Source organism: Pongo abelii, chromosome 14 (genome assembly GCF_028885655.2).
Source record: "Pongo abelii isolate AG06213 chromosome 14, NHGRI_mPonAbe1-v2.0_pri, whole genome shotgun sequence".
Lineage (NCBI taxonomy): Eukaryota > Metazoa > Chordata > Mammalia > Primates > Hominidae > Pongo > Pongo abelii.
The window spans coordinates 67,322,047-67,346,772 of record NC_071999.2 but is presented as its reverse complement, the minus strand read 5'-3'; the positions used below and the strand labels follow the sequence as shown (position 1 = coordinate 67,346,772).

Below are 24,726 nucleotides of genomic sequence, written 5' to 3'. Positions count from 1 at the left end.
TGGGGAAAGGACAATTTGTAGGTACAAAACACCTTCAAATGTTATAAAGCAAAACTGTAATTCACATTTTTTTTTAACTTTAAGTTCTGGTATACATGTACAGAATGTGAAGGTTTGTTACATAAGGATTACGTGTGCCATGGTGGTTTGCGGCACATATCGACCTGTCACCTAGGTTTCAAGCCCCGCATGCATTAACTATTTGTCCTGACGCTCTCCCTCTCCTCACTTCCAGTCCCCCAACCCTGGTGTGAGGGGTTCCCCTCCCTGTGTCCATGGGGTCTCATTGTTGAGCTCCTACGTATGAGTGAGAACATGCAGTGTTTGGTTTTCTGTTCCTGTGTTAGTTTGCTGAGGATAAGGAACAGTGAAAGGGGATATAGTTGGGAATATTGGAGAAAAAGCTAGGGGCCAGCTCATTTGGAGGCCACAATAAGAACGTGAAACTAAGAGAATTAATCAGAAAGCTTCCAATAAGATTATAATTACAAACAACAAAACTGTGGTCCAATTAAAAAGAGATACTTTGCAAATGCTAAGCCAAAATTTCAGGTATTCAGAGATTCTTTTCCTCACAGAGAAGAACAGGATGTTACTTACAGGGAGCATCATCTTTAACACTAACTCACCCATTCATATTCATTCACAATGCTGTAATATCATTCAGATCTTCCTTACTTGGGCCACATTGTCCTCCTCCTTAGCAATAATGTTGCCCTAGAATTTTGATGTATACAATTCTTGAAGTCTTCATGCCTGCATTAAATAATAGTTTTAGATAATTTTCCATAATGATCATTAGCTATTCTTCCATTATCTGGAAGACTGTTTCTTCTGTACTTTATATTGGATATTCTTATTCTATAATATCAACAGCAACAAAGCAGTCAATATAAGTAAGCTCATTGTACTCCAAATCCACTCTCTCTCTCTATATATATATGAAATATATAATTATATATTTTATATATATTAAAAATTATATAAAATAATTTTTATATAATTATAAAAATAATTATATTAAATTTTATATAATTATGAAAATTTAACTTTATATAATTATAAAAATAATTATATTAAAAATTATATAAAATAATATATATAATTATATATAATATATAATATTAATTATATATAATATATAATATAATATAATATTAATTACATATTATATATTATATATATTCCTGATATATATTCCTTATATATAATATAAATAATGTATAATGTATAATATATATTCCTGAAGACTCTTTCAATATATCAATAAATATACAAATATATAATAAACATATAAATATATATAAAATATATATAAATATATCTATAAATATATGTAAATATATATATAAAATATATAAATATGTATATTTATATATATATACATATTTATATGTAATAATATATAATATATAATATATAATATATTATATGTAATATATAATATGTAATATATAATATATAATATATCATATGTAATATATAATATATAATATATCATATGTAATATATAATATATAATATATTATATGTAATATATAATACATAATATATTATATGTAATATATAATATATTATATGTAATATATGATATATTATATATGTAATATATAATATATAATATATTATATATGTAATATAATATATAATATATTATATATAATATATTATATATGATATAGTATATATGTAATATATAATATATTATACATTATATATGTAATATATAATATATTATATATTATATATTAATTACATTACATATGTAATAAATATATTATATATTATATATGTACGATATAATATATTATACATTATATATGTAATATATAACATATATATGTAATTATATATCAATATAATATATATGTAATATATAATCTATTATATATGTAATATATTGTATATAATATATATTTTTATATATATAGTTTATATATATAACATATATATTTATTATCTATTACATATATAATATATATAGTATATTATATACACATATATAATATATATAGGATATTATATACACATATATAATATATAGGATATAATATATACATATAATATATATAATATATGATATATACATATATTATATATATTATATATAATACATATATACATATATTATATATATTATATAATATATAATATAATATATTATATAATATATAATATAATATATTATATATGTAATATATAGTATAATATATTATATATGTAATATATAATATAATATTTTATATATGTAATATATAGTATATAATATGCAATATATAATAAATATATATGTTATATATAAACTATATATAAAAATATATTATATATCATATATATTTATATAAATATAATATATATTTATATAAATATAAATATATCTCTATATATATATATAGAGAGAGAGAGACTTCAGGAATATATATTATATATTATACATTATTTATATTCTATATAAGGAATATATATCAGGAATATATTATATATTATATATAATATATTATATATAATATATAATATATAATAATATATTATATATTATATATAATATATTATATATAATATATAATATATAATAATATATTATATATTATATATTGTATATAATATATTATATATTATACATAATAATATATTATATATTATACATAATAATATATTATATATTATATATAATATATTATATATTATACATAATAATATATTATATATTATATATTATAGATTATATATAATAATATATTATAGATTATAGATTATATATAAGGAATATATATCAGGAATATATTATATATTATATATAAGAATATATTATATATTATATGTTATATATTATATAATAATATATTATATATTATATCTTATATATTATATATAATTATATATTATATATTATGTATTATATATTATATATAATATATTATGTATTATATGTAATATATTATATATAATAATATATTATGTATTATATATTATATATAATATATAATATATAATATATATTATATATAATATATAATATATATTATATGTTATATATAATATATAATAAGATATATTATATATTATATATTATATATAAGATATATTATATATTATATATAATATATAATTAATAATATATTATATATTATATATTATATATTACATATTATATATTATATATAATAATATATAATATATTATATATTATAATATTATATATAATATATAATATTATTTTACATAATATATGATATATATTATATAATATATATCATATAATATATATTACATATAATATATAACATACACTATATAAAAAATATATTACATATTATATATTTTATGTAGTTTATATATATAGAGAGAGAGAGACTTCAGGAATTGTATACATCAAAATTCTAGGGCAACATTACTGCTAAGGAGAAGGACAATATGGCCCAAGTAAGAAAGACCTGAATGATATTACCGCATTGTGAATTAATATGAATATATATATATGTAGAGAGAGAGAGACTATTCTTTTGTAAGAGAGAGAATAAATATATATAAAAGAATATATGTATTTCTTTTTAAAGCAAAAACAATATCAGAACATTTGCTTTTCAAAGTTGTATTATTTGGTTGCTTTAAAAATCCTAAAGAACACTAACAATAATGAGACTTGTTCAAGGTCACATATATTGTACGCGCCTGCATTGATTACAGATTCAATTTCTTTCTGGCTCCAACCTACTCAGTTGCTTTAGGACAATGCCAGGAAAGACACCTTTTATGTGTGAAAGAAAATATATTTTTCTAATACATAATGGGTCATTTTAGATTTGTAATTTTCTGTTGATTTTGATTATGTTTTCTTTTAAGCATTAAAAACGAGCTAGCCAGGTATTTTTAGCATAACTAGATTTTACTATAGAAATTTTGCAGTGAGAAGCAAAAAGAAATTATTATGTCTGTGAAATTAGTGTTGATTATAAATGCTTCTCTTCATTTACCATTACACATCATGGTAAAAAATCACTCCCATCGGAATTGCTTTAAGAAACAAAGGAAAGTAAAATTTTATTAATCAGGAAATTTAAAAAATAATATATAAATAAAGAGTTATTCAAATATTATAGTTAGATTATGGATTACCTTTTCACATGTTGAATGATAAATCCACCAATTAAATGCACCATACCTGCAGCAACATGATTTAACTTTTGTGCTGCAAAAATTTACACTAAAAAATATGAAAAACCACCACCAAGCAATAATAATGATAATAATAATAATTGGTCTCTTAATGGGATGGTGCTTAAGATGTCACTGAGAACCTGCCATATCAAACACATTATAGTACATCATATATTTTCACTAAATTTATAGTATTTAAACAAAAATGTATATTCATTTACTCCATAAGCATTTATTTTCTATTAAAAAGTAAGACAAGGCAGAAAAGTTGAGTCTAAAATCACTAATAATTATTCAATATTATATAGGAAATATTCCACTTGTACTCCCTTATTGAACTTTAATATTATAAAAATATTTAATATTTATAAAAATAAATAATATTTAAATATAAATATAAATATAAATTTTTATATTTAAATATAAAGAAAAATAATGATTCATAATATGCATTGATAATAACTAATATTCATGTTTTTGAAATGCCTTTTGAAATATTTACTATATATGATTTTACTTATATTTCAAAAAATAGCTTATTTACAATGTTCTAGTATTTCAGTTTTGTATCAGGATTAAAACAATTCTTTCTTTTTGGTTGTCATTCTTCTTTTTCATCATAAAATATGCAAATAAACCAGTATGGCTCAATAGTAAAGAGTTCAATTGGAGAACTACGGAGTTTCTTAATGATTTTTTTAATATCAGCATTCTTCAGTAGTTTTTGTTTACTTAACAAAAAACAGAAATGTAATTGGGCTTTGTTGCACCAAAACTCATCATCTGAAACAATTACCATTAAGAAAATAGTTTCCCATCTTGTGGGTTTTATTTTATTTTCCGGTGCTGTATATAGACAGTTCAATGCCTTGCAGAGAGCAGGAAATTGGCATTGTTTTTTAAAACAATGCATACATTAACAAATAAAACCATTCTTTTATAAGAGAGAGAATAACTTTTACTGCAGGTTGAATAGATTATGTTTCTGAAAATGATGCAAGCTAACAAAGAAATTGAATGTTTGAGAAAGTGTTTTTATCTTTATCAATCTATCCACACACACACACACACACACACAAAATGAGCTATAAAATTATATCTCTTAAAACTTAGGTATGTTTTTAAGCCTAAACTACATAATTTGCAATACTGTGATAGACTGTGGTACAATTAGCATCTCAATTTAATTTTCATGACTGAAAAGAGTGCGACATGTAAGGATTTTGGATAATTAAGAAGTAGGTTTGAGATGGCTGCATCCATTGAACAAGTAGGTGTCCTTCCTCTCTCACAGTTGCCAAAATTACCCTCAAAATTATGTCCTTTAGCAAAAAGATCAACTCACAGGTAAGAATCTGTTTTCTTTTTCTTTGAGAGACTGACCCTGGTTGGATTGTCAACCTTGAGTGTACAAATAATAATACAGTTTTGAAATTAAAAAAAAATTATTAAGAAAACACACCACCATACAAATAATAAATTAAACATGAATAAATATTTTTAAATTTTATTTTATTTTTAACTGACAAATAATAATTATATTTGTTTATGGAGTACAATGCGATGTTTTGATACATATATACATTGTGGAATGATGAAATCAGAGTAAGCATGTCTATCACCTCAAATATGTGCTATGTATTTTTATGAGAACATTTAAAATCCCCTTTTAGCTAATTTGAAATATACAACATATTAACATTAATTATAGCTACCTTGTTGTGCAACAGAATATGAGAACACATTCCTCCTAACTAACTGAAAAGACTATTCTGAAATAGCAAGTATATCATGTTCAAAATAACTGGTAAAAATTGAGATGTATTGTTCTGTCACGAACAAAGAAAACAACCAAAAAAATCTTTTAAAGTTTATGTCCTAGAACTATTCCACAGAAAGCTAATGCAAGCCAAAATTGTAAACCAATGTAATTTTAAACTTTAAAATAGGCATATAAAACATCAAAAGGAATAGATTACAATGGCTTAATTATGTTTCATTTAATCAAAAATATCCAAAATATTATCTTTTTAACATGGAATCAATATATGATGACTATTAATGAAGTACTTTACATTCTTGTTTCTGTACTAATTCTTTGAAATCTGTTTTATATTTCAAACTTACATACATTTCAGTTCAGATTAATCATATTTTAGGCTCTTGATAGCCAAATCTTGCCATTTTATAAGTGAGAAAATTGTATTCCAGAATTGAAGTGATGGATCAGATTGTAAATGGTTGAGCTATGATTGCATTAGATTTTCTTTGACATGTAATCAATTCAGTATTTCTATCCTCTCTGACAAATAAAATGATACAGCATGTATGCAATAGGTGGGAGAAATGATGTCCAATTTCTGTTGGAGTAGTTTTCAATTGTTTTATGTTATCTGTTATGTTTTGTTTATTTAATTAGTTTATTATGCTTAAAATAATTAAGAAGAAGAAGAAGGGGAGAGACAAAAATTGACCTGGATAAAAAAGCTAACTATAAGTAATTTATCAAATAAAGAAATTATTTTTGCTGTATCTGCAAAGAATAAGAATAACAATCCAAAAGTTTATTACTGGGAAAACAAACCTAATGTACATTAGGTCTAAAACATAGTTAATGGTAACAGATTTGTGATAAAACTTCTTACACTAGGCAGCCTAGTAGAATTTTCTTTAATTGATTCTGAGTAGATCTTGCTAATGAACATACCCCACACGCTGTAATTATGTTTTATATTAGAGAAGGTGAATGATTGAGTTTTATTCCTATCAGTGAATTTTTAGACTGTGGGTTCTCATAATGATCACTGCATGCATTTCAGAGTGGGTCAGTTTTTCACTAACTACCTTCATTGTTACCAAATGTATTTAAAATAATCAAAAGCATTAATGGAAACTCAAATCAAGTAGTATATGACCCCTGGGGTTGAATGGGCTTGTACAGTTACAAATAGGATTTGGGATCATCCTTTGCCTTATCTTTAAAACAGTTGTTGTTCAGGAGAATAATTAAATGCTTATTTTTTTACCTGTATAGAAGCAGAATTTGGGGCCCTCAGGCTGCCTTTCTTCCATGTCAAAGATGTTAATAATGTATCTGCCTACCAATGTGACAAAGAAAATGTATAGGCTGGGTTATTTTCTTTGAACTGAAGCAAAAACTGAAAACTTTCATTTTATCATTAAAAATCTTTTCCATATAATTTTGCCATATCACATCCCCTGTAGAGCACTACAGTCTAGCTTAACTCTGGGCATAAGATATTCATGGACTTTCCCCCGGTTAATAAATAATATAAAATATATATATATGTATGATATATATATATATATATATCAGTGACATAATCTCTTGTGTTTATGTGGCTGAAGAAATATGTGGTTGGATACTTCATAAAAATTGTATAATACATACATTTTTAAAAATTGGAAACCTGAAGCTGAGCTAAGTAAAATTGGAAACCTGAAGCTGAGCTAAGTAAAAAACACTGCCAAGTAAATATGAAAAACTGTGACCACTTTAGGCGAGCTTTCTTTTGAGAGAGCAATATACTTCTCAAGACAGTTTTAACAATTATTATACATAATGTATGTCATTGAGCTATTTGTTTATCAGTATCTGAAAATATCGTGACATCAACTATAATTGAGCAGTTACTCATGTTTGTAGATGCATTTACTATTAATTTTGGTATAAACACATCAACTACATGTTAAAATACTTGCATTTCCACCAAGAACAGAATGTTACAATTCAGTGGTCATCATGCCACGTAAAAACATGAACGGTCATACAAAAACTTGTTTTTTTGAGAGGATATAAATAATGTGTGTAATTGAAGTTATCTCTTACACTGAAGCAGAGACAATTTAAAAATGAAAATAATAGCCTCATCGTCAGTCTCCAATGCCATGAAATTTGTGTTAAAGATCTTGTTTCTCTTTGCTAGTTAGCAAGGACCCAAGCCATCAGTAGCAACCATTGTGTCTAATTTACACTCTTTATGTCAAAAGGAGAAATGAAAAATAGGGAATGACAGAGGTGAATGAAGCTGTCCTTCCCTTAATTTTATTTAACTCATCGTAACCAGCTCTCTCAACATATGCTCCAGGAATAGTTTGGTTTTTATATTATCCACCAGCACCACCAAGTGGTAAAATTTTTATTTTTTCTTGTACAGTGATCGTTGAAGACAAAACAAAATACAATACTGGAATAATATTAGGAATAATTAAGTGCCTCAGTTATATCCAAAAAAAGTACATCCTAGAATCCCCAGGGTTTATTAAAGAACTGTTGAAAAGCTTACATTTCAAAAATTTTAAAAAAAAAGATAAGTTTAAAAATAGATTTTGTGGTTATGCTTATTTTTCTTGTGTTTCTTTATATTAATGCTGATAACATAAAACAAATAAATTAAGAGATGATTTTACAAAGCAATTTATTTTAATTTTATTCCACAATATATACAATTTTACTCTAATAGTATAAATTATACTTTTTTATGATCAATATTATTTGATTTGCTGGTAGAAATTTGAAGAATTAAAAAGTGTGCTGTGAGCTAAAATATTTGTTACTTGAGTGAAGTAAAAATGAACTGCTATACAATACTTTTTATAAACTCATGTAATAAAATCATTTTGTTTAGTGATAACACGAAAACAACACATAAATTCTTTGTTTACTAGGAATAAAATTGCATACATATATAAGTTTAAAATATTTGTTGAAAATAACACAAATTTTAGGTGTCAACCTTTGGGGGGGTTAACTATTTAGATATTTAATTTTCTAAAATATATGTGATTTTCAAAAATAAGCAATGGCAAAACTCAAATCACACTAAAATTGTATTCAAATTTGCCAGGTAGAAAGTGCCAGAATCCCAGTTGCAAGTTGTATTATAACTATCTAGGAAGTGAGGGTACTTGAGCACTAGTAATGTGCTCAGGTACATTTCATTACTCAAGATAAATTAAAATCTAAATCTATTAATACTAGTCTACCTTACAAAATATTAGTGCATTTCATATTGGAAATGAAATGTGTCTGTTTTCAGTATTACTCCAATTACTCTTAGGGATGCTTTGTTCAAATATGGAATATTTATCTCTCTCTACTTATGCTGTTAGATTGTCTTGTCAAGCAAGTGATGATTCATTAAGGACAATTAATATCAATGTTTCAAAATCATTAATAGCAAAGGTTAACCATATAAAATTATTTTGTTCTCATTTATAGCTTGAGCATTCTTCCTGTTGATCAAACAAAGCAAACTTTATTATATTACTGCCATAAAACAACACCACCTTGACAGAGCCTATCATGTCTTTCAAAGAGGAAACAGTGTTTCAGATGAATTTTAGCTCTGGTCTGTATAAATTTAAGAAGGGTTTTTCCATATTGGGATCTATTTAGGATTCAATGTAGCTTATTATCTAATAATTTTGCATTGGTGGGCATAGGGAGACACTTGTTTGATATGTGTATTGATGGTTGAGCCATGTATGAGTCTTGATAATGAAATTATTTTAGTTGATTCACAGTCGAGTCTTAAGAAGAAAGTATTTTGCAGAATGAAAAAAATTTTTACTTAATTTCAATGTTGGGTAGTACAAACACAGCTAAGTATACTTTATCAAATTATTATTTAGACAGGGACAGGGATACATGTTTGGCTGAGAATTGTTTAACATAAAAAGAGTTAAATATGGTTTTAATTCTTTATTTCTGAAAACAAGAAGAAAAACATCAAAAAATTATGCTATTACAACTGCTGAAAGAGAATTCGTGTTGCATCACTTACATTACTACATATCTTGCAAACCGAGGCAGTGATTTTATTCTGAACTATCTTTTCATAGATGTTTGCATACTGAGCAGCCTTGGAAAGTAGACTAAGTGGCTTCTTCTGGAGAAGAGCCAAGGGATACCGAAGGCTAAAATGGTCTTAGCAATGAAATTCTCACTGTCTAATATGTAACATTGGATGAAAACATGGGAACATTTATTTGGTTAAGCCATAGTTGTTACTATGCCCTCAGTACACAAAGTAAATGCAAAGCCCTTTTCATTGGAGACTTCACTCCCTCTGTGTGCCCTTATCAATCATTTCCCTTGTATCCAGCTTTTCAGGTCATTTCCCAACTAACAGCAGTGCACCTTTTATCTCAAAAGCCACTGAATGTTCATGTAAGTTATTTAATGGGACTTCCACATTTCCACCATTCATTTATAACTGGTATTGCTGAGCACTTGAATGGTCTCCTAAAAAATGCATTAAAATATTCTGACTATCTCGCTGACTTATTTGACCCTACTAAGGCAATTTGGTCTCTAAATGTGTTACCTTCAGAAAGTGATTATCTCCTCTCAGTCTAGATAATGATGAAGACAAAGGTATAGGTAATACATAGGCTTTTATGGAAATTTAGAATTTCATCCTGACTGCTCCTGGACATTATACTTTCTTCTTTCACCTATGGCAACCAAGTCTGAAGTGGTTAGTAAAACTTTCAGGTATCAACGTGTCCTGCCCTAACAATGTCACACAGTTAAAAGAAGGCCTAGGGCTAATCTGAAAAGGCTATATATTGCATGATCCCAACTGTATGACATTCTGGAAAAAAGCCAAAATATAAGGAGTAAAAAGTGGTTGCCAGGGGTTGTGTAGGGGGAAAGGATAAATAAGCAAAAAACAAAGAATTTTTATGGCAGTGAAAACTTCCATGTTTGCTTGTTTGTTTGTTTGTTTCTTTGACATGGACTTTTGCTCTTGTTGCCTAGGCTGGAGTGCAGTGGCATGATCTTGGCTCACTGCAACCTTTGCCTCCCGGGTTACAGCGATTCTCATGCCTCAGCCTCCAGAGTAGCTGGGATTATAGGCATGTGCCACCATGCCCAGCTAATTTTTTATATTTTTAGTAGGGACAGGGTTTCTCCATGTTGGTCAGGCTGGTCTCGAACTCCCAACCTCAGGTGATCCGCCCGCCTTGGCCTCCCAGAGTGCTGGGATTACAGGCGTGAGCCACCGCACCCAGTGATACATGTCTTTATACATTTATACAAACTCATAGGAAGTAAAATATCAAGAATGAACCCTAATGTATATAATGAGCTTTGGGTGATTATGATGTTCGATGTAGGTTTGTCAATTATAACAAATGTACCTACTCTTATCGGGAATATTGATAATGGGGAAGGCTATGCAAGTGTTGGGGGAGGAGATATAAAAGAAATCTCTGTATCTTTCTCTGGACTTTGCTATGAGCCTAAAACTACTCTAAAAATAAACTCTTTAAAAAAAGATGGCTTAAGTGATTCAAATTTATCTCTGTTTCAATCACTTGCATTTTCTTATAGGATTTACATGGTCCTAACCACAACGATAGTTACCATTTGTTGAGTACACTCCTTGTTGAGTCCCCCGTAGACTTAGTCAAAGTAAGAGATGTAATGAGATTTTATAAGTTATGTAAAATTATCTGGTCCCTCTTACATCTGACGTTCCAGAAGAAAGATCTATGTATGAGAAGATTACTGGGCAAAAGAAAAATGTATAGCTACTATAGTGGTACACCATGATTTTTGTAGTGGTGGAGGGAGAGCAACAACTCAAGTACCTAGAGAAGAATCACCTTAGAACACAGGACATCTGGGACTGGGAGAGGCATTAGTGGTGTTTCTCTTTTGAAGCCACCTCTGAATCCTTTCTCATTAAGGAAGACACCCTGGTGCAGCTCTTCACACCATAGCAAGACCTTTAAATTGGACTCAATCTTGAAAATGTCACATCGGCCAGATGACTCTTATCTATCAGAAACAACAGAAGATGTCCCCAGATCCTGCACTTCTCATACAAAACACCTGTCAACTACTATGGATGTTTTCTCCGTCTCCATTCTTGTTACTGTCACTTGTCATTCTACATGATAGATGATTGTTGCCTGGCTGATGTCAAGGACAAGAAGACAGATTGAACTCATTGCCCTTAGACAGTTCTTGAAAAACAAAACTTGACTTGATTATTCAAAGTGGACTGTGAAACTTATGGCCTACCAAGTGGCTGGGAGACCATACTAGACACACTATCAACCTGTATCTACTAACTGATGTATTTCCCTTGTATGCGTGTGGGGACAGGGGAGTCCCAATAATTTCAATGAACACTTTTTCTTTCTGGGGATATCAGACCACTGGATTGTATTACTTATTTTAAGCCAGTCATTGAAACATCCTTTTTCTGAAAACATAGCCACTTGTACTTTAGTGTATAAGAGACCTTTGGTGTTAAGGAAACACAACAACCCATCATGCCATTATTTAACTTACAGGTGGCTATGGTTAGCCCTCCAAAATGAGGCTACCCTAGGTTTCTTAGTTTCTTGACCATCCTGGAGGGATAATTCACCTGATAGTTGTAAGATTTGTTAGGTAGGACCCGAGCAGCGCTCAGTTTAGGGGTAATTATTTTTCACTACTGAGACTCTACCCTTCTGTGTACTCACTCAGTGCCCTGTGAATCATGAAGTTTTCCAAACTGGCTAATGAAAAGAGGCCGTGTGAGTTCAGGACACTGGTATTATTGCCACTAATCATTTAATGCAGATCTTTCCCCGGCCTCATGTATGTACTGATCAATATTCTCACACATATGTACTTATCAATATTCAGCTGACTATTCAGGAGGAACCCTATGCATATTTCTGCTGGATGTCTACCTCCTCTTTATCACTCTGATTTGTGAACCACTGTTGCTACCTTGGTGTCAGTTACCTTTCAGCTCTCTCCTCAAAATTAGGAAGTCTGTTCGGCTCTGCCTGTATTCCTTCTTTCTGTGCCAAGGCCTGGAAACTCTCTAAAGGAAGGGAGCTTAGACAATCAAAGGTGTAACCTCGTTTGCTTTTCATCTCTTATAATCACTTTCCTTGTGCTGCTCAGTGTGTTGAAATCTGCTGTTAACGTGTTTTGGTAATTTTTTGCTTGTTTGTTTCATTAAGGAAGGCAACTCACTGTTAGTAAATCTTAGGTCGAAATAGAAGTCCCATTTAATATTTCTTATGGATTTTAGCATGTTAGACAATTTTTATGAACAAACAAGGAAAACTATTAAATTTTTGAATGGAGTATCACTGAATTTACCCATTAACACATGGAAAATTCCTGTCTTCATGAAGTTGAGTTTTCTATTTCATTGTGATATCGTTTCCATTTATTAATGGATTTTTATCTTTAAATGCTGCTTTATCATTTTCTTCCTAAAAGTTTTGCAGAACATTTGCACAATTTATTTCCATAAACTCTATGATGTTTGTTATTAATAAGAATATTAATCTCAATATATTAAATTTCCAGATTGGTTGCTTTTGATATAGATAAGAATTTGTTTGGTTAAGGATTAATATTATATACTTGTTTCATTATATTATTAATTCAATGACTATCTTCTTCATTCTATAATTTATGTTTTTATGCCCTCATTTCTTTCATTTCTATATGATTTTGCTCCATTATTTCTTGCTATTTACTTCTGTGGGTAATCTAAATATATTTTTACTCAAGTATCTTAAATTATTTTATGATATTACTCTTTAAAGTTATTTGTTAATTATCTAGTTGTTTATTGTGATGGCTGCCTTGGGAGAGTTGAATAATTTTTCTAACATATCTAATTTAGAATTTTGGTGTGCAGTACCATTTTGAGTGGGATGGCTTATCTTTGGTTTTATAGTTGTCTCCCCTCAGTTCTCTGAGGCCTTCAGTCTAGAACTAAAGCTTGTATGATGAACTCAGATACCTTGCCCCAGAGTGATAGTGAAGATATCTTGGATTCTGCCAAAAAGCCAGTAGGATATGTCAGTTCTTGATTTGAGAACTATACAAACATACACAAACATAAATGAACACACACATGTACATATTGTTCCACATATTTTAGTCCTTTTGGACTGGTATAAGAAAATAAGTGTGCTCTCTTGTTGTGTTCTCACATGGCAGAAGGCAAGAGGGATGTCTTTTGGATCTCCTATAAGGGTATTAATCCAGTTCTTGAGGGCCCTGACCTCATGATCTAATCATCCCTCCAAAGGCCCTATGTCCTCATTCTAACGTGTTAGAATGTGAACATACAAATTGGGAGGTAGGGACCTAAATATTCAGAATGTGTGTTTGTGTGTGTGCATGTGTGTGTGTGTGTGTGTGTGATCTGTATTCAAATCTCTCACATCACTTCATTTAAATTTAAGTTATACCCCAAGGAGGCAATCAACAATGTAATATTTAGCCTTATATTAGGAGCAAGCAGATTACACCAGTCATTGTTTTCAAGCAACTAATCCTTTACGTGACTACCTTTCCTAATTCTGTAGTAGTTAAAATATGATGTGGTTCTCTCTATTGGCCTCCAGGCATAGAGTTCAACAGGCTGGTGGCTTTAACTATTCGCAGTTTTTTATTTCTATTTTATTTATGCTTTTCAAATGTATTTACAAACTTTATTCTTTTTTTTCTCTTTGGTATTTTCCTCTTACTGCCATATAATTTTGATGTAAAATTTTAATATAGTATATAAACAGGAAACCAAATGGATTCCAATGTAAATCATACTTTATGCTGTTATTTATTTAATTCATCTATTTACTTAAAGTTGATCATCTTCCAGAAATATTTTAATGTGGCTTACAAAGCTGTATTAAATGCAACACAAACAAATAATCTAAAATTGAAGGGAAAAAAGAGAGAAAAGGAGTAAGAAAGAATAAGGGAGAGAAAGATAAAGTAACAAAGAGAAAGAAAAGGGGAAACATTAAATGAATAATTATCTATGAATTTGATATAACTCAAAACGATTAGTTAGAAAAAATAGGGTAAATTACACACCTCAAAAGGTCAATGAACTAAAACCAAACTGATAATATCTTAGCCTATTGCTTTCTTTAGACAGTAAAAATAAAGCATGACTCTAGTCCCAAATGCCGTGCAGAGGTTTAAAAAGAATACTTTCAGATAATAAGGAATTCTGATTACATATTTTATTCTATTCTTCCTTAATTTTGGGAATAATTTATTTGCAACTTCACAAAAATTATGAAATCTTCATATTCCTTACATGATGTTTCACAGGACAGCCTACTTTGTCCAGTGGAGGCACCCATTCCATTCCAACTGACGTTTGTGGGATATTAGAGACCAAGAAGTGTTAAGAGATGATCTTCACAAAATGCTGAGCTTGTGTGAGTGTTGAAGTACAAACAGGAGAAGACGCATATTCACATTTGGTGGTGGAGGGTTATGGCTCTCCAGCCTGGAGGATTGGAGCTTGAGCCAGGTGAACAGTGGGTCCATTAAAGGGGCAGCTCAGTTCAGCAAGTCAGAGCCTGAACAGGATGAAAGGGGCAACCCACAAAGATGAGGAGTTACAGATCCCAGTTACTGGAGTTACAGATCCCAGTTCGTTGGAGAGACCATCTTCCTGGAGGGATGACCCAGTTTGGGAGTCACAGCCAGAGCTGGGATAAAAGATAATCCACACTCTTTTGGATATAATATGTATTATAATTTCTTTTTTCTCTCAACTAGTTTAAAAGTTTTACACTGTTTTCATTTTATTAGTCACTAATAGAAACATATACAATAGTTTTCTGCATTCCATCAAGCTTAATATTAACAGATATGTTTACCCATCTCCTGAACATTACAAATATCTTAGAATATTAGCCTCTCTTAGGATTAGTGCTATTCAAATGCATGTGATTACTTTGCTGTGTAATTCCAAGACTCCATGATATTGATAATACTCTATAAAGTTAAATTTTCTCAGATTTATCCACATATTTACCACTTTCTTTGATCTTTAGACTAAAGCAATTTTAAATACCAGGCTTACTTTTCTTTATTCTAAACTGGAAATGCATTTTTTTGTAGATTTTCAGTAATCTCTTGTTATATCATTAACTCTTTGATCCGTTTTAACATGCAGTTTTCATCCATCCTTTTTTTGTTGTTATCTTTGAGAAAATTGATCATAGTGACTAAGCTGCAATACTAAATTAGAGGAGTTTTAAATCTTAATATAACTTTGGCATAGTAAAATAATTTAAAGAATAAAATGAGTTCATATTGTATGCTTGCATCTTAGCCTTTGACATTACTCCTATTTTAATGATGAAACTTTACCTTGAAATGTCGCTAGTTTTTATTTCTTTGTGTGTGTTTGTTTTATTGATCTTCCAAGTAAACATCATTAAACATACTATTTCAAACATTAAAATGTCTGCTGAAAGGCATCTGACAATTTAAAAGTCAGTGACAAATTACTGAACTAAAACTTAAGAGATGATATAAACATGTAGAACTGAGCCTAGAATTAGGGTAGGGACTGCTTTTCTTATCCTCTGAAAAGGGCACTAAGAACCAGAGATGCTTAGCATCACTAACAACTTCGCGGTGCCAGAGCTTTTTTTTTTTTTTTTTTTTTAAAAAAAAAAAAAAAAAAAAAAGGGAATCCCAAGTCTTGTCAGTTTGAAGCCAGCTAGTAAATTTTCCATTTATTTTAAGTTAGGACTCAAAAGACTTCCCCATAAATAAGGGTAACAGGTAGGTAGTGCTCTTACTAGAGCCTATATAATAGCAAGGCTTAAAATCATCTCATTTTGTGAAATTAAATTAAGGCAAGCCTTGATTTCTGGTTATACTGGGCACATGACACAAAGGAACATAATCTCTTTCTGGAGGAGTAAGCATCATGAGAGTTCTCAAACTATTCCAGCAGTAACAACTGGATTACTATTATGCACATGTTATTTTGCTTGATGATTTCCTCTTGGTCTCTGAGGCTCTAAGTTTTCTTTATCCTTTTTTTTCTTTCTGCTCCTCAGATCAGATGCTGATTATTTCATCATCTCAAACATGCTTTTGAGTTTTTCTACAGATTTAAAACACTTTTCAGTTGTACTTCAATTGGGTTCTGTGTGTATACACACACGAGAACACACACACACATATATTTATTGATATTCTCTATTTAGTGGAAATCATTGCTATACTTTAATTCAACTGGCTTAATTTAGATATGCCTTCCTTTAGTTATTTGAGCATGTTTTAAAAGTTTATTTTAATTTTTACTTAATATGAATTTATTAATTCTGTTAATTCCTAATTCATTAATTCCATCTTTCAATAATTGACATTAAAGTTTTAAACAGGGAGTTGTATGTCAGGAATGAAGAAATTACACTGGAATAAATCATTTTCTAAATTATTCACTTTGTTTAAACAAAGCTATTTATTTTTTGGGCATATATGTCCTATATGGACTGAAGATACAAACTGACAAATGGAGTCAATCTTAGAGCTCAACTATTATTGGTATCCAGCAAAAGATTACCCACGTATTGACTAAAAGAAAAATTACAAGAAAATTTAAGGTCGTTTAAGTCCTAGTTAATAAATTCTGAAAAATATGATGAGGCTTCTCTAAACCCGTGATTCATAACTAGATGGAAGGTTGTTGACCTTCCCACTAAAAGGAAAACAGATATTGGCTATTTTGATTTACTGATCATAAAGAAGCAAAACATGCATGTATGACTATAAAACATGAAGACAACAGGGACATCAAAATTAAAGAGTATTTATGTTTGTATACAGCGAGACAAAGAATGGCTATTTAACATATCACTTCTAAATATATGTGTATCCAGATCTATTTGGTATCTTAGAAAATAGTATTACAATAACTGGTATAAGACATGATGAATACTTTTCCCCATAGACTTCAATGATTAGCTTTAGTCCTTTAGTTTTAGGTTTTAGAGATAGTGCTTAAATTTGAGTAGAAATTAAATGGATCAGTCTAAACCTTAGTGGGTTCAGTTGCCTTATTTTTGCCTATATCACAATAATTTGTAAAATTCAAGTCATGTTGACCTGGAAATCTGTTTAGGGTTTGAGTCAGACACATGGTTACAGGTATATTAAAGACAATGTTCAATTTAGCTATGAATACTGATTATCAGTATTCCAAGGAAAAATATGTAAGAGAAACACTTGGTTTATAAATTATAATTGTTCCAAATATCATATCCTACAATTCATTGAATGTGTTATCAAAAAAATGAAATAATATATTTTGTTGAAATATTCAGTGACAATATCTGTGGTGTGGGACATAGTAACAACTGAGGGTTATTAGAGATACCAGCTGAGTATTTTATTGAGGGGGATGTTGTGTACTATAGTATGGCTTAAGGATACTACTGCAGTGTTCCTAGAAATTAAATTATACATTTACAAAATTAAATTTTAAAAAGCTATTTACCAGTCCGTGTTCTCCAGAAAAACTATATATTATCAACAGACTGACAGATAAATTGATTAATTGGTAAATAATAGATATAGGTATATAGATACAGAATAGAGAATATAGGAAGAGATGGCTATAAGCATTTGGATTATGCAATTCTGGAGGCTGAGAAGCCCCAATATATGCAGTTGGCAGGCTGGAGACCCATCAGGGCAGATGATACAGCTTCAGTCCAAGTCCAAAACCTGAGGACCAGGAGAGCCAATGATATAAGTATGAGACAGAGTTCAAGTAAGAGAGGAAGAATTCTTTCCAACTCAGCTTTTTATTATATTCAGGCTTTCAATGGGTTAGATAAGGCCCATCCATATTGGAGAGGGCAATCTGCTATACTCAGTCTATTCATTCAATATTAATCTCATCCAGAAACACCCTCATAAAAATAGCCAGAAATGATGTTTAACTAAATATATAGGTACCCTGTGGCCCAATCAAGTTGATATAATAATGTAACCATCACAGTTGACTTTTTATATTTGGAAAAATTTATTTTTTTAAGTTTAAAAGTAAAAAGAAAAATTGGATCATTTTTTCTCCCTCAGGAGATGTTCATTGATCATTTACCGTATTTTTCCTCTTCAGATTCTTAGCTAGTGCAAGACAATTGTTTTTTTCAATATACTTTTTGCTTATAATATCGAAAGATGGCCTCATCAAGTGAATCTCACCACTGATGTCTGATCACTGGAGTGTAAGAATCTAGTTGTTTCTCTTGGGTCATCAATTTCTTCTGCTTTTGTCCCAAAGCCCTTCCAGAATCTTCAAGGATTTGGAGACTTGAGAATAGGACTGTTTCTTATGGTAAATCTTACCTTTCTGGTTTGAGTCTATTTTTTTTAAAGTAAAGAGATAGCTGCATCATTTGTTTAGGGATCTATTTCAAATCTCTATTAAGGCATTAGAGTTTGCTCTTGAACTCTCCTGTGAATTCATCCTTTACTACTTTAAAAACTGAATTACAGCTTTGTTTTCATAGAAAAGAATTGGGGATGGCCTCCAAAAGATGTTGTCTCTTAAATTCATGACCTCTGCAGTGACTATCAGGATTTTTTCATTCTGATTTTTCCATTAATTTTTTTTAATCTGAGGGCCCTACTAACCTATAAACAAATGGATAAATATTTTAGAGCCTTAGATCATATGTTAATGGAACTATTTTAAATAATCTCTAAATGTCTGTGTATCTTGTCTAACCATTAAAAAGTCTCTAACAGTATGTCATCACTTTGAAAAAGACAAGTGCTTAATATGAACCGTAACACACTTGAAATATTATTTCAATGGCTTGCAGGGAAGAGAAATAGTTATATAAGACGGGTAGAGCATAGGTTAAGAAAGGATCATAGGAGACTATCCATGAGTGAGTAAATGTAGAATTAGTTAAACTCATGAAAATTTGGCAACAGTTGGTATGATATATTACTTTTATACCTTGGGTTTTATTGGGGTCCAAAACAAGTGGTGCATATTTTCCTCTAGTAACATCCAAAAATCTACTATTCTTGGCAGATAAAAAATATGGTGAGGAGGTTTTTCACAAGGCCATATTCCTACAGATATTATAAGACAGGTCTGAATTCAATACTCATAAGTTCTAATAGATGACCCAAGGCACAATTTATCTTAAAAGGTGGCCAATCTGATGAGAACTTTTGATGCTACCATCCTATGTATATTCTCTTAGCTATTAATATTTGCTTAAAGACACACAAAAATGGATAAGGACAATCAGAGAATGAAAGAATAGTGTTGTTAGTAATTAGGTAGATTTGCATCAAGGATAAAAGCTTCCAGATCAGAGGAGTTAATGAAAGAAACACTAAAAAGTATTTTCATCCTGGCTGGGCACAGTGGCTAACACCCGTAATCCCAGCACTTTGGGAGGCTGAGGTGGGTGGATCACAAGGTCACGAGTTCAAGATCAGCCTGGCCAGCATGATGAAACCCCATCTCTACTAAAAATACAAAAATTAGCTGGCTGTGGTGGCAGGCGCCTGTAATCCGAGCTACTCAGGAAGCTGGGGTGGGAGAATCACTTGAAACCAGAAGGAGGAGTTTTCAATGAGCTGTGATTGTGCCACTGCACTCCAATCTGGGCAACAAGAGTGAAACTCCATCTCAAAAAGAAAAAAAATTCAACCTTATAAATCAAAATAAAGTCAAAATTCAGAGCATGGCAAGATGAAATCAGAGCACAAATCATTGAATGATTTATCTCATTGTGATAGTGACAGGAAACCAACAAATTCCTAGGCAGACAGGGATGGGTCCCCACTGAAATCTGCTGTTTAAGCCAATGACAGTTTGAAGCCTGAAAACTGAGCTGCCAGTTCCATATAGAGTCCACAACCGGAGTGAGAACTTCTATCTACATCTTACCCACTCTCTCTCAATTGGTTCTTTCTGAATGATGCCTTTTAACCAATCAAAAGGTGCTTTTTCCAAGACCACTCATGGACCAATAAGCATGCCCTTTCCCATTCTAAGCCCATAAAAACCCCAGACTCAGCCTCACAGATGGCATCCGCTTTCAGGTCCCCTGTCCTTGCTGAGAGCTTTCTTTCTGTCATTCAGTAAAATTCTACTCTGCCTTTCTCACTCTCTGGTGTCCACCTACCTTATTTCTCTTGGTCATGGGACAATAACCCAGAACTTTCCAGACTGCTGGGGTGAAAGACCTGTAACACTCCCCTCCTGCTCACCAAGCTGCAGGCAGTGGAAGTAAAAGAGTTGTAATCCTCCCTCCCACTTGGTAAACAATGGGACTGGAGAAGCCACTGGGCACCACTCCCTTCCAGTCACCAAACTACAGTAGCAAAAGAGTCACAATAATTGTTTCGGTTGAAGGACTCCTAAGAAGAAGGCCAAAGGAATCTCAGAGGAGCATTCTGAGTTTTAAGTAAAGCTTCTTGATCCCCAGAGAAATGGGCTTTCAATTGGACATACAGTTGCTATTCAACTTACAATTAGGGAGAAACCCATAATTAAGTAAAAAATATTGCAAGTCAAAAATGCCTCTATAAACCCATCATAAATTTTTTAAAAAATGTTAAGTCAAACCACTGTTAAGTTGAAGACAATCTGTACCTGAGTCCACTGGGTTGGCTGACAGCGTACTTACCAAAATGACAACGGTTGATTAAATAAAGCTGTTTATGAAGCCTTTTGCAGGAAGAGAGAACACTATCTTGACAGAGATTTAGTAATGTCTCAAGTAAGTCATGGGTGGATATTCATAGGCTTGGAGGGGGGTCTGTGTTCGAGAGATTTAATTTGAGTCTTTTGGTATGGATATCTAAATTAAATTGGGAAAATTTGATATTGTGGCATAATGTTAGAACTTATGGTCTCAGAAAGCCAAGGGTCTTTAAATATGCCTTGATAACTTAAACACTGTTGATAAATGAGCTGAATGCCTGAATGAGAAAGTTATTTTTTCTGAGAATGGAGGTATTTACTCAGATGAGCAAACTATTTGATCCAATCAATTAGATTGAAAGACTTTTCTGTAAAAGCATAAAGAATACTTACTGTTTATAAACGTATCTTCCTGGGCAAGAATGTCCTGGAACAAAGAGTTATACTCATGGAAGTAGCCTTAATTCCCACTGGGTTATAGGAAAGAAATTTAAGATGAATTAAAAGTTTTACTACTAAAATACACTATAATTTCTTCCATAAACAGAGCAAAAAAATTTTAAGCTTGAAAAACATTACATACGGTTATGTATTAGAATGAACTTAATGGTGGTATCTTAAAATGTCCAGTGAGTATTGTGGTAAGGTAATTCCTGGTGAAATCGACTTAATCACTAAACTTTGTTGTTGTTGTTGTTTCCTTCTTTGAAAAAAAAAAATCTGTTCAATGCATTTTGGTGTTTATTACCTAGAGTAAAATGTCATTCTATAATACTAACCATGAGCGCTGAACACAAACAGCTGGAAACATATATTTTGGGCAGTTCAGTTGATATATATATATTTCTGTCATTTTCAACCTTTTAGGAAAGAAGTTTTCATTTGCATCAATATGCTAGTCCATGGAGTACGCAGATTGTTCTACAAACCATATGGTGACTAAGCCTCATTACTGAATGCAGTTGACATGGAAACAACTAGTCAACATCAAATAAATAGATTATTTTGTGCAAATAGCTGCCTCTTTGTGACAATAATAAATACTTTATTTGTATCAGGAAAATGTCTAACAATAATTCAATGACAATTTACAATACCTTTATGGCCTTCAATTGCTTGTACATTCTCTCACTCTCTCTGTATGTGTATACACACAGACACACATATGTATACATATACATATATATATTTTAAGAAAAATTCTTGAAATATTAAAGCAATAATCAAGGTCTGGGATACCCTAGCAATGCATAAAGTTATGTCTCAAGGTTTCAATATCATCTCCCTATATTCTATAGCCATAAAATAATACCTTTGACATATTTTAGATAATTGTATTGAGAAGAAAATCAAGGTTTGTAATATCACAGTGCTGAAAAGTGAAAACTAGAAGCTGAGAACGGTAGATTTTGTTTCCTTTTCCTTTATTGTTATATAATGCATGTGGGTTTGTGTTAGCTACAGCTCTTTTTTTTCAACATGATTAAAAATCTTTATTATTCAAAATATCATGTTGTACAAAATAAATACATTCAATTTTATGTCTATTGAGAAATAAAAAAATGGAAAATGATAAATAAATGCAAACCTTTAAACCACGACTCAACATGAAAATATCTCTGATGTGCTTGTAGTCATATAAAGTTATAGAAAAATAATGCATGGATGGGCATTTTAATAAGATGATTTGGTGTTGATGAGAAGAAAATGAAACAGCTACAGCTCTTTGATAGCATTAATAAAGTTTATCTTTCATTTACATCTTGAATAATTGTGAGATGCAAAACAAATGACATTTGCACATATTTTATGTCATTAGGGGAAAATGTAAAAAGTAGTTTGAAACTTTTTCTTAAATACCTAAATCTAAATTTTGACAAGTAAGCAGTGGAAGATGGTTGCTAAAAGTAACATGAACTATGGAATCAAATAGAGTTGTAGCTACAACGATAAGATTTTAATGCTAGGCTCTCTGAACTGGTTTTTGTATTAACAAATATTTATTGAGAACCTATTAGGGAATGATGATAGATCAGTGAATGAAAGTTAAAACTTACAGTCTTCATGAATCTTTTATTGTAGTGAATGGACAGTAACAGTAAACAAATTAAGCACACATACAAATACACATAGCTCTAGCTATAGATATTTATCAATTTGGAATGTGTTGTGAGATTTTGAAAAAAGTAATAAAAGGCATATGTAATATTCATGGAGTAAAAAGTTGGGTTTGCTCTTTTAATTAAACTGGTCATGGAATATTATGGTGGAATATTAACATAGAACTAAATATCAGGAGGACGTGTAGGTGCAAACCAGGCAAATATCCTAGAGAAGTACAATCCGGGCAGAGGGAACATATGTGAAGGCCCTGAGTTTGCAAACATGACTATTATCTCAAGGAACTTCAAGAAGGCCAGTGTCAATGAAGTGGAGTGATCCAGGGAGATTATTATATGAATTGAAGAGAAATAGGAAAGGAGAAGGTAGACTTCAGATAATGCCGTGCTTTTTAAGCCAAGGTAGTTACTTACACATTTATCCTGAAGAATGTGAGAAACTATTGAGATATTTTGAGTAGAGGCATAAAATGACCTGTCCTTTGTTTTAACAGAATATTCTAGATACTGTATTGGTGATAAACTAGAAGGGAAAGAGTGAAAGCAATAATAAAGAAAAATATTTTAACTATCTAGATCAGAGATAAGAATGTAGTATGCCTAAATTCCTGAAGCAATAATTTTCATGAAAAACGAAACAGATACCCTGTAAAGTATGGAATGAAGCATGATACAGAAGGGGCAGGGTGTGGGGTGGAAACTAAGGAAAATGATTCTGGTAAGTGCTGACACTGACCCAATCAAAAGGAGTAGGCACTGCAGCACAAACCACATTTCAGAGTTGTTTTATGGCCCTGTCTGTAAGTATGAATTTGATTTGAGCCAACTGAAAAGTAGATGAGATCTAACCTGCTCTCACCCTCCAATATTCGTTTCTTTAGTCAACAGGGGGCAACATTCAAAAAAGTTAGGGTGTGGGTGTTGACTCCATAAAGGAAATCTGGGAG

The 24,726-nt window shown here is 30.6% G+C and overlaps 1 long non-coding RNA gene across 2 annotated transcripts in view; it reads left to right on the top strand.

Moving 5' to 3' along the window:
* The window catches only part of LOC112136062 (uncharacterized), a 31,430-nt gene extending 8,712 nt beyond the window's left edge, over window positions 1-22,718 (top strand). The window contains exons 2-3 of one of the 2 annotated variants that reach the window (XR_008512931.2): window positions 15,281-15,390; window positions 22,527-22,718. This is a non-coding gene — a long non-coding RNA (uncharacterized LOC112136062). Of the gene's footprint in view, window positions 1-15,280; window positions 15,486-22,526 lie in introns of both variants that reach the window. The other variant, XR_002917264.3, reaches the window with a different exon arrangement.
* Window positions 22,719-24,726: the final 2,008 nt, after the last annotated feature.